The following is a 10,543-nucleotide window of genomic DNA, read 5'->3' on the forward strand; positions in this document are numbered from 1 at the left end:
TTTTAGTTTTTCCCTTTTTTTGTATTTATATTATTCGTACTATCCCATGTATTACACGGGTTCTAAAGCTAGTTATTAATGACTCGAATTACAAATATGGGTCGGATTACAAATACAGATTTATCAGATTTATTGATCGAATGCTAATTGATTTACAAAACGGGTCAAGTAATCAAATTCGAATTTTGACGGATGTCATAGTAAATAGTAAGATCGAGTTCCCGGTAACAATGGTTGATAATATTATAGAGCATATATAATTAGGGCTTATTATATTTTTTTAACGTTTAGTAGGTATTATGATTATTGGTCAACTATATATGGAGATATTATGAGAATGAATACAAAGGGAACCTAATCAAAGCCTAATGATATATATATATATATATCTTTCAATTAGCGGGATCGAAGGATGTTGGCCAATTTAAGTAGATAGTCAGCGGCGTATGGTTTTTGGTTCTATAATCACAACTGAGCTAGGACTTGGTAGTTTGATCTGATTTTTAAATTTCACTTGACAGAATAATTTTTTGATTCTTAGGATTCATCTTGTTTGGTACCTTAATTTGATTAAAGTTTCAAGTTTAATTGATATGATATTTTTTTCTAATTTGTAAGTTGCCATCATCCAATCCAACAAATGGTTAACATTTAATATGATTGCTAAATGGTATATACTAGTTCATTGTTTCCAATATTATTATATCATTATAATAAATTTCTAAACTTGTCATCTTCTTTCTTTCTTTCTAGTTTGGGATAAGTAATTATGTTCATAACATAAAATTGTAGAATTGAAATTGATGGTCAACAGCATAAACTTAATTGCATGCAATTAAATAATTGTTTAGAAAATTCTAACCTAAAGGGTTCCTAATTATTTTTTTATGATGCAGGGTGCTATCTTGTCAATGATGACGGACGAACAACATCTCACCTGTAGAGTTTCCAAGGGTTCTCCAAATGTTGTTAATGAGGAACCAGCTGCTACCGAGTAAGTCAAGTCTTCTTTCACAAGATGACTAATGCTATGGTTATTGACAACTATGACAGGTACATAAACCATATTTACAGTTTTGTTTTTCTTTGCCTGCAGGTACCCGCCTCTTTCGTATCCTCGCCAAGTGCATCTTCTTTATATGGTTCTTCTAATACTAGTTATGAAGAATCTCCCGAAATATCACGCTTACCGTGTTACCATGTCATATATGTGGTTTCTTTCTTTGCGGGCTATACTAGCCTCTTTGTCATGGACATGTTATATAATGCTATTATATACCCGTCAACCTTGTCAACAGAAAAGTACCAAAGCTACCAACGCATGTTCGCAATCGCTAAAAAAGTTTATTACCCCTCCTGTCTCTACGCAATCTCCTTGCTTACCTTGGTAATTCTCGAAAAGTTGGTATAACCGCTCAACCATTTTGGAAAGTTAAGTGACATTACGGAACCCTCTACTTTTTGTTTGTTTGTTTGTAGTTTCCATTTGACATTTGCTATTTTATGCATCATGAAAGTTGTCAGCAACAAACTTATATAGCCATCAGTTTATAAAGTAGAGGGTTTTTTGTATTGTTAATATATGTTTCTTAGCACATTAAGTAGCAGGTGTGGATAACTCACTAGTAAAAACTAGTTGTGGGAAAGTTATTTGTATATTTTCGGTGCGATTAGTTGAAGTCGCATGGGTGGGTTGCGACCAGGGTCGGCATGTGGGCCAGTGAAATGAAGATAGGGTTTTAGGCCAACACTCAGTTAAGACATTCAAAATTAATTAAAAAAAACAAAAATACTTTATATAAAGATATATATTTAATTGGTGGATTATAAAAATATGTCTATTTGTGTGGTGGTAAGTTTGTGTGTTGCTAACTTGCAAGTCATGAGTTTGAGACTTATTATTCGCAGTGGTTTTTGATTTTTTAAAACACAAAATCTCATTTTCAATTTAGGTCTCTAAAATCGTTAAGCTGGCTTGTGACCCATATGTTAATTCTGACAAAAGGCTAAAGTTGAATGGATGGGGTGCAACCCATTGTGAAATCAACATCAAACACACACTGTCTTGGTAATTCTTGATGAAATTTGAATCTTTTATCATTTGGCTAGTAAATATCTTGCAATTTTAGCTTTTAATGATTAAGCCTCGTTCATGATGAAGTGGCTCGGAACTGGAAGGACTGTGACTTTACACGCACGGGTTAGGTTTCGCACGCGAGAACGACCATATAAACAATATTCTTTTCAATAAAAAGTTCTACGGCTTGTAAAGAAAGATACTTTTGTGTTTAAAAAGGCATCACGTCAGACTAGTCGTCTTAGCCGACTAGTCTAACACTATGGCCTCTTATTAGTTTAAAAAGAGATTGTTTATAAACTTTTATCTATAAAGTAAAAAGTTGTGTATATTGGTATTTTTCACTAAGGATAATCTAGAAACACTACTATTTTTAAACTTGCAACTTATCTTTGCTATTATGAACGTTCCCCTGTTTATAGGTTGGTTAGTTTATAATTACCCAAAATGTCTAATTCTATACCCCTTTGGTGAGTGAGATGTATATGGTTACAATTAACGAAGAAAACTTAAATTCTAACTATTGACTAAAATATTAGCTTAAGGAAAAGAAAATTTATATATCATAATTGTCCAACTATAAAACCATTGTTTGAGGTTTTAGCTTTCAACTTTAACATCCAACAATATGCTATGCTCTCTATTGGGTGTTTTGTCATGTTTTAAAAACAGTTTCTGAAACATTTTCAGCAATAAACTATTTATTTGTGTGTTTTGAAATTAAAATATATGTTATTTGGTAGATTCTTTGTTATTATGTATAGTTGAAGAACAAAATTCCACTTTAAAATTATTTGAATTCACAACCTGACATTTAAAAGAGGGACACCGTATCACTAAACGAGATCATACATACTCCAATTGAACACCACTATTTCCCCTTATACTTGATTCAAAGGAAAGTAAACTTTTTAATATTTTTTTTTGATTCGGTTAATCGAGCCCCGTTTATTATTAAAAAGCACCTTATTCATTTGCTTTCATAAGCACCAACACATCGTAAGAATCACTGATTGTATTGCTCGCCTTTTGTCTTCATTTGCTCTTTTATTTTGATGGATCTTGACTAGGTCGTGGACCTCAAATGCAAAACCCGGTGGGATTTCATACCAACAACTAATGAATTGCCATATAACTAAAGCCACATTACAGAATATTAGTGTGTGTTTCACCGAATCAAGTGTATCGCTACATTATGGACACCATATTGGCCGTTCATAAACATATAGATATTTTCATGAGAATATATAGCAAGTTAACAATCGTATACCTGTATAAGAGATCTACCATCTACGTGAATGCAATTAACATAAAGGTAAATATCATTTAACTTTTTATAAAAAAATTAAATTGTAAATTAAAAACGGATATATTAATTAAAATTAACACATAAATTAAAAAACAATATCATTACAACAACACAATCTTAGTTGATTTGTGATTTGTGTTTTTAGATCTGATATCAGCCTTCTCTGGGATGCCAAAACACCTTAATTTCGTACAACATACGAGCCGCTTAGGTTGGAAATTGTAAGTATGTTTCGAATTCATTGCTGCGATTCTGTTGTTATTGATTTTGGTATTTAACGTCTGCGTTGATGTGTTAAGCAACAAGAGAGGGAAGCCGATACTGATCGACCCGGGGCTTTACAGTTCAAAACAAATCGGAGATTTGGTTTGCGATTAAGCAAAGGACTCTCCCTACTGCTTTCAAGTTATACACAGGTTAAATTTTCATGTTCGGTTTCTCCTTATATTATTAACGGTAATGGTAATAGTAATAGTAATAGTGATGGTAATGGTAATAATATAGGATCGGCGTGGACTATATTATCAAGATCATTTGCGGAATATTGCATAGTCGGTTGGGAAAACTTACCACGAACGCTCCTACTTTACTACACTAATTTCGTGTCATCGCCCGAAGGATACTTTCAAACAGTTATATGCAACTCGAAAGACTACAAAAACACAACGGTCAACCATGATCTTCACTACATTACATGGGACACGCCACCTAAACAGCATCCAAGGTTGCTTGGACCGCGTGACTATAGGAAAATGGTTCTTAGCAGTCGTCCGTTTGCAAGAAAGTTCAAGCATAATAACGCGGTTCTTGATAGAATTGATCGTGAACTACTGAAGAGACGTCGCAACCAATTTAGTGACGGAGGGTGGTGTTCAGTGGGTGGTGGTAAGCATGAAACGTGCTCGGGTTTGAATAATGACGGGTTTGGTGTTTTGAGGCCCGGGGCGGGTGCAAGGAGGTTGAGAACTTTGCTAACGAAGTTGACGTCTAATCCGAATTTCAGTAAACGACAATGTAAATGATTTTGTGTGCGATGATATGAATATAAATAAGTCGCGAGTGACGCGATTTATACGAGGATTCGGGTTGTAGTATTAGTAACACTTGGGTGGAATATTTGTTATTTTTTGGTGGTTGATGGTTTAGGATGATATATTCATGAATAATGTAACAGTTTAGATTGAATTCAATGTACCCTTTATTATGACGTTATATTTCAAGAAGATTACAATAACTTTTCATGTGTAAGGTTTTAGAGGCGTGTTCTTTAACCGTACCCGAAACCACTCTAACATGAATGAGAGAATACCTAAAAAAACTCGAACCCGAATAACCTGAACCCGGTCAATTGATGAATGTGTCATTACTGTTGGATGTATATAGAAGATGTGATTTATGCTATCGTTATTTACTAGTGTAGTAGGCCGTCGTTGTTTGTTGTTTGTGATAAGTTGCAATTAAATAAAGTGGTTGGTTAGGCTATATATCCCACCTGCTTTGTGATTTGACCAAAAAAGGTGTGGGTTTGCCTGAGTTGGTGACAAGGTTTATTTGTGTACGTTTTGTTTTTGTTTTTGTTTTTGTATTTATTCACTGTTACATTTTTACCCCCTCAATGTTTCCATACATTAGGTAACACGCCCCACATTTATTACATAATATACCTCCTAACTAGGCATCCATTAAATCGTTTAGGCATTCTTTAAAAAGAAGTTGAAAACATACAAAATTGGTGTTTAATAACTGCATGATGATTTTAAATACCAAAATCAATTTACATAATATCATAAAATTACATTTGTTGTGAATTATAAACATACGTACCATATAAAATTTTACTCATATGGTAGGGTCTGGGTAGTGTGGAACGAGGGCAAGCCCTTCCTCTATCCAAGATGTAGAGATACCGCTCCCATATGTTGGTGATCAAAGGGCAATTAACATTCACAACTGAAGAACAATATTGAAACACAAACTTGTAACACTTGATTATAATAATATACTTAATTACAATTGTCGATTACAATGAATGTATGAACTAGGGTGGGTTTTTATATACTATTTATTAACCGGCGCAATCTAAAGGACACGTCAATTGCAAATAACTGGTTATACATATTGACATTCTAACCTCTTAAATAATTACAACATGACAAATTGACCCTAAACATATATTTTAAGTATATTAAACTAGATAAAACAGATAATATTAGGGTCATGATAACAAGGAAACAACAAATACTGAAAATAAAAGTGTATGAAATCAGTAACATATTGTTGATGCGCAAACAAGTAATATCTAAGCAAGTAAAACACAATAAAACTATAATAGTTACGTCTAAGCAAGCAAAGCATGAGAAAACTATCAAAGCACAAAGAAACTAAAAAATAAAGCTAATAAAATAATTTATACACTGCCTAAAAGTTCATAAAACCATGTTGGTTGTAAGACTGGTGGAAGTGGGCGAATACATGAAAACCAGTGCCGATCGGTATCAGAGGGAACACCACTCACTTCCTTTGGTATGGAAGATCGGAAAGGATTATTGGGGACTACACGGCAATTTGGAGAAGGAACAAAGAAGAGCAGGAATGATTATCGAGATGGAAGTTGAATTTGGTTCGGGATGGAGTGGAAACATCGTCCTGCCCATTTAGGTACCAAATCAGGAGAGGGGTGGTGGTGGGATGACTCCATTCACCCTAAATGTAAACATACTTATAAAATATCATTGTCATTAATAAAACAAATATCATGCTTAATAAATCTTTTTCTAAGAATCAACACAAACCGTGTTCATACGTTATATAAGAGGTAACCCCTACAAAACATAGCAGTTTATCCAAGGTTGGATCAGCAATGCTTGTATAGATGGGAGCCAACAAAAAAGTTAGAATTAGCACTCCTGTATATAAACTTTGGATCAACATGTTCAGAATCACGAGGCGTGAATAGCATAAGCCACACACCAAAACCTTGAAACTAAACAAACGGTGATTTCTGATGAAACACAAGCATTTAATGTGATGTGCGTTTATCTACGTCACATTAAATACAACATCGTAGGCAAATGTGCCGATAACATACGTAGGAAATAGACGATTGGACATCTCGTACTTTGTTTCATTCGTTCCATCCAAAAGATGATTGAACACCCTTTCAATCAAAAGATACTTATTCTCGTGTCATATTAATGACGAGGCTGATAAATGTTGTTTAGTGTAAACTGTGAAGCACATATAAAAGATCCCGTTCACTGAATCAGATGTATTAATCCACCAACCTTATTCCTTATATGACCTAAATAATATCATAATAACATAAACACAATAAGCTACCTAAGGCTATGTGTAGTGGAGGGGCTACAATCGGGGGCGAATTGTGACACGTGGCGCCCAATCAGCATGGAGTGGAAATTTGTTTTTGGGGTGTAATGGTGTAGGGGCTACAAGTTGGGCCCACAGTGTGTTTTTTATTATTTTCTTTTTATAATTAAACTAATTAAATAAAAACCAATTTATTTAAATAATTAAATTAAAATGCATTAAAATTAAAAAGAAATACAAAAAAAAACATAAATAAAAAAAATACATAACTAAAAATATTAAAAAACATAACTAAAGAAAAAAAAACATAACTAAAAAAGAAACTAATATCCGTAATATTCGCGCATTTTTCACGTCGGCGTTGCATCAATAATTCGGCATCCTCGTGAAACCCCTCCGCTTTGAGGGATTCGTAGTCGTCTTTCATTTGTTTTAATTCGAAGGTCTGGTTCAGCTTTTCTTGTTGTTTGTTGGATGCTCGAATGTCGGCTCCAATTACGGTGGCATTTATTTCCAAACGACCGACCCACTCGTTTATTTCAACGGGCTCCGTATTGAATCGTGTTAACGACGAACCTTCCCCCTTATTTTTCCTCGATCTCCCGCGTGGTCGAGGCAACTCCTCTACCTCATCTTCGTCGGGTATATTCAAATCATCAGCTAAATTGACCGTGTCGTCGAGAAGAAGCTACGAGCATCGGAGGGTGTGTTTGGTGTGCTCGGATTTGTTGACGACGATGTCTTCGACCTTTTTGAAGGCCGGGATGAGCCGGCTAAAGGGCGGCCGGAACGGTTGGTACCACATTCCATTTCGAGCAACGACGTAGCTTTTCCCAAGAACTCAAATACTTGAACGGTTCCCCGGGCCGCTCAACAGTGTGACCCTGAGCTCGAAAGTCGCTCAAGGCTTGACCTATAATGTCGACATCGTTATTTCCGCTACGCCAGCCGGACCCCTTCAACCGGTTAATTATCCCGGCAAATTTTTGACAATCGGCGTTAAGCCCCTTCCAGTGGGCTTGAACCGCTTCTTTTCCCCGGTAGTCTTCGGGTTTAACGGTTATTGCGAGCCAAGCTTCAGATACTTTCTTCCAAAACACCCCAGTGGTTTGAAAGTTAGCTACAAATTAAATTTATTTGTAACAATTAGTATATATTTTAATAAACACTAAATACATTTTTTAAAATACTTAATATTAAAAAACTTACCGACGTCGGGATCCTCCGAAATGTTAATCCAAGCCCTTGCAAGGGCCACCTCCTCCTCGTTCCAATGCTTGTATGGATCACGTTGCGCCATCGTCTCCCCCGGTTGTTTTTTTTTGTGTTTACGGGTCGGCTTTTTTGCTTGAACCGGAGGCCCGTGACGTTTGCGTATCCGGTACCGACTCCGGTGGTGTAGACCCAAACGCCGGCATTGTGTTTTGGGGGCTGAGAAAGTTGGCGTACATGTTTAGGTTGGGGTCGGAAAGTTGATACGGATAGCTCGGTTGGTTCGGTTGGCTCGGTTGGCTCGGTTGGTTCCATTATAAGTTCGGTTGGCTTGATTGCGAACCATACGTTTGACCGAAACCAGGGAATTGGTAGTTCGGTTGGTTCGGGTTGTTTCTAGGATTCATTTTGTTTATTTTTTGTAAGAAATTGGGTATGATTTGTGTATAAAATGGATAAGAAGGGTGTATGCTTATATATATATATATTGTTTAATTTTAATTTTTTTTTTTTAAATTTGACCGTTTCACAACGGTCGTTTTAATATATTATTATTATTATCTTTTTCTTCAACCGAACGACAAATATATCCCGCCCCCGCCCCTTTTCGCCCAATTATCGCCGGGGGAGTGGGGGTGTTCCTCCAAAAATCGCGCCTCTTCGCCCCTTATTCCCGCCCGCTACACACACCGTAAGTGACATAACAAACACCAATGTTACTTGCAATCAACGCAATAAAAAGACAGAATTACAAATTTTGTCCTTTAAAATAAGACGAATTACGGTTCGTGTCATTTTCTAAGTTTCCTTGCAGGCGGTGTACTTTAAACTTTTTTTTTCTACACGTTATGTCCTTTACGCTAACTGGGTTAGAAAAACTCAGTTAAATGCCCTCACGTGAGGCGCATGTGAGGGCATTTTTGTCTTTTCACCTGTACCTGCAAACACCATCATCAATCACCATCATCAATCTCACCAACCAATTCTCCATCACAGGCTAAGAAAAATCCCTCCAATATGTGCAATCAACGCAATAAAAACGAATAACAAGGGTTACAAAAAACGTAACCCAAATATTTAGAGGAGGTCTATTATAAAATATAAATACACCGCTTTACTTACATCATCATCATCATCATCATCATCATATTAATTACAAACTCCATACATAACCCCATCATCTCTATATATTCGCCGGACATTGCTCCATTCAGACAGACATGTCCGCCGGATATCCAAATCAAGGTTAACTCCAACAACTCTAGACGTGGTGGTGGTAACATCATTCACCCAGTCGAACTCGACTCATCATCACCGACACCTATAAATCAAAATCAAAGACAAATGCCAACTTTGTCTCCGTTCCGGCAAATCAATCAATTCAAGAAGTGGTTCCCGTGGCTGATACCTGGGATTGTGATAGCGGATACTGTCGTGTTTGTAATCATTATGTACGTTAATGATTGCCCCAAAAACTCCGTTTCTTGCATTGCTGCTAGCTTCTTCGGCAGGTTTTCGTTCCAGCCCTTTAACGAAAACCCTCTTCTCGGGCCTTCTGCAACCACGTAATTCTATTAATTCATTGTTTGTTACTTTGTTATTATTATATTCAGAAATTAGGGTTTATCATACACAGTAATTGACATACATTGTTAATATTTGTTATGGAATTTTAAGGTATGCTTGATGTCGGGTTAATCGGGTAAATGACTCTATTTTATCGGGTTAATCGGGTATGTTACAAAACCCATACCCGTCTCAAACCCGCAAATATTTTCAAAAGTTATCCCAAACACGCGAAGTTTTTCTAAAGTTATCTCAAACCCGTTAATAATTTCAAAGGTTATCCTAAACCCGTGAAAATTTTCAAAAGTTATCCCAAACCCGTCTCATAAAGTTTCGGGTTTTGGGTTTTAGCATTGGGTTCAGGTTTCTTTGCTATCTTTAGCTGTGAATTCTTGATCATGAACAACTATTTGTTAATGCTAATTTTATGCGTAGGCGTGATTGAAACGAGTTTTAGTTTGGTTTGTGATATGGTTCTTTGTTTGTAATGGAAAGCTTACATTTGGGATTTGTGTTTGTATTTTAGGTTAGAGACGATGGGGGCTTTGGATGTGAGTCTAGTGGTGGGTGATCACCAGGGGTGGCGGTTGATTACGTGCATCTGGTTGCACGGTGGGCTTTTTCATTTGCTGGCTAATATGTTGAGTCTGTTGGTTATTGGCATTCGGCTCGAGCACAAGTTTGGGTTCAGTAAGTAGATTGATTACAATGTTCAAGTTATTTCGTTATTATCACTGCTTAAATGTTGTATGTTATTATCACGCGTATCTTACGGCATTCATTATATAAGTGACATATATAGAATAGGATCAAAGTAAGATAATATATGGATACATGTTTGGTTGATTTTCTGTATTTATTTTGCATATTGACTTAATTTTAGTTCTTCGTTACTCGTTTGCAGTACGCATTGGATTGCTTTATCTGATATCAGGATTTGGTGGCAGTCTATTGTCTGCACTTTTCCTTCAGGGCGGCATATCAGTTGGTGCTTCTGGTGCGGTTTTCGGGTTGTTGGGTGGCATGCTTTCAGAACTTTTACTAATTGGACC

The 10,543-nt window shown here is 36.2% G+C and overlaps 2 pseudogenes across 1 annotated transcript; both read left to right on the plus strand.

The window, feature by feature from the left end:
* Nucleotides 1-2,524: 2,524 nt before the first annotated feature.
* On the plus strand, nt 2,525-4,705 carry LOC143598466 (beta-glucuronosyltransferase GlcAT14A pseudogene; annotated as a pseudogene). The gene is made up of 3 exons (XR_013147116.1): nt 2,525-2,547; nt 3,686-3,802; nt 3,891-4,705. The product of XR_013147116.1 is annotated as a beta-glucuronosyltransferase GlcAT14A pseudogene (transcript).
* Nucleotides 4,706-5,822: 1,117 nt separating this feature from the next.
* On the plus strand, nt 5,823-10,537 carry LOC143598467 (RHOMBOID-like protein 1; annotated as a pseudogene).
* Nucleotides 10,538-10,543: the final 6 nt, after the last annotated feature.

The sequence above is a fragment of the Bidens hawaiensis genome, unplaced genomic scaffold (genome assembly GCF_021521415.1).
Source record: "Bidens hawaiensis isolate Kalapana, Puna unplaced genomic scaffold, B.hawaiensis_p1.1 tig00050418_1, whole genome shotgun sequence".
Lineage (NCBI taxonomy): Eukaryota > Viridiplantae > Streptophyta > Magnoliopsida > Asterales > Asteraceae > Bidens > Bidens hawaiensis.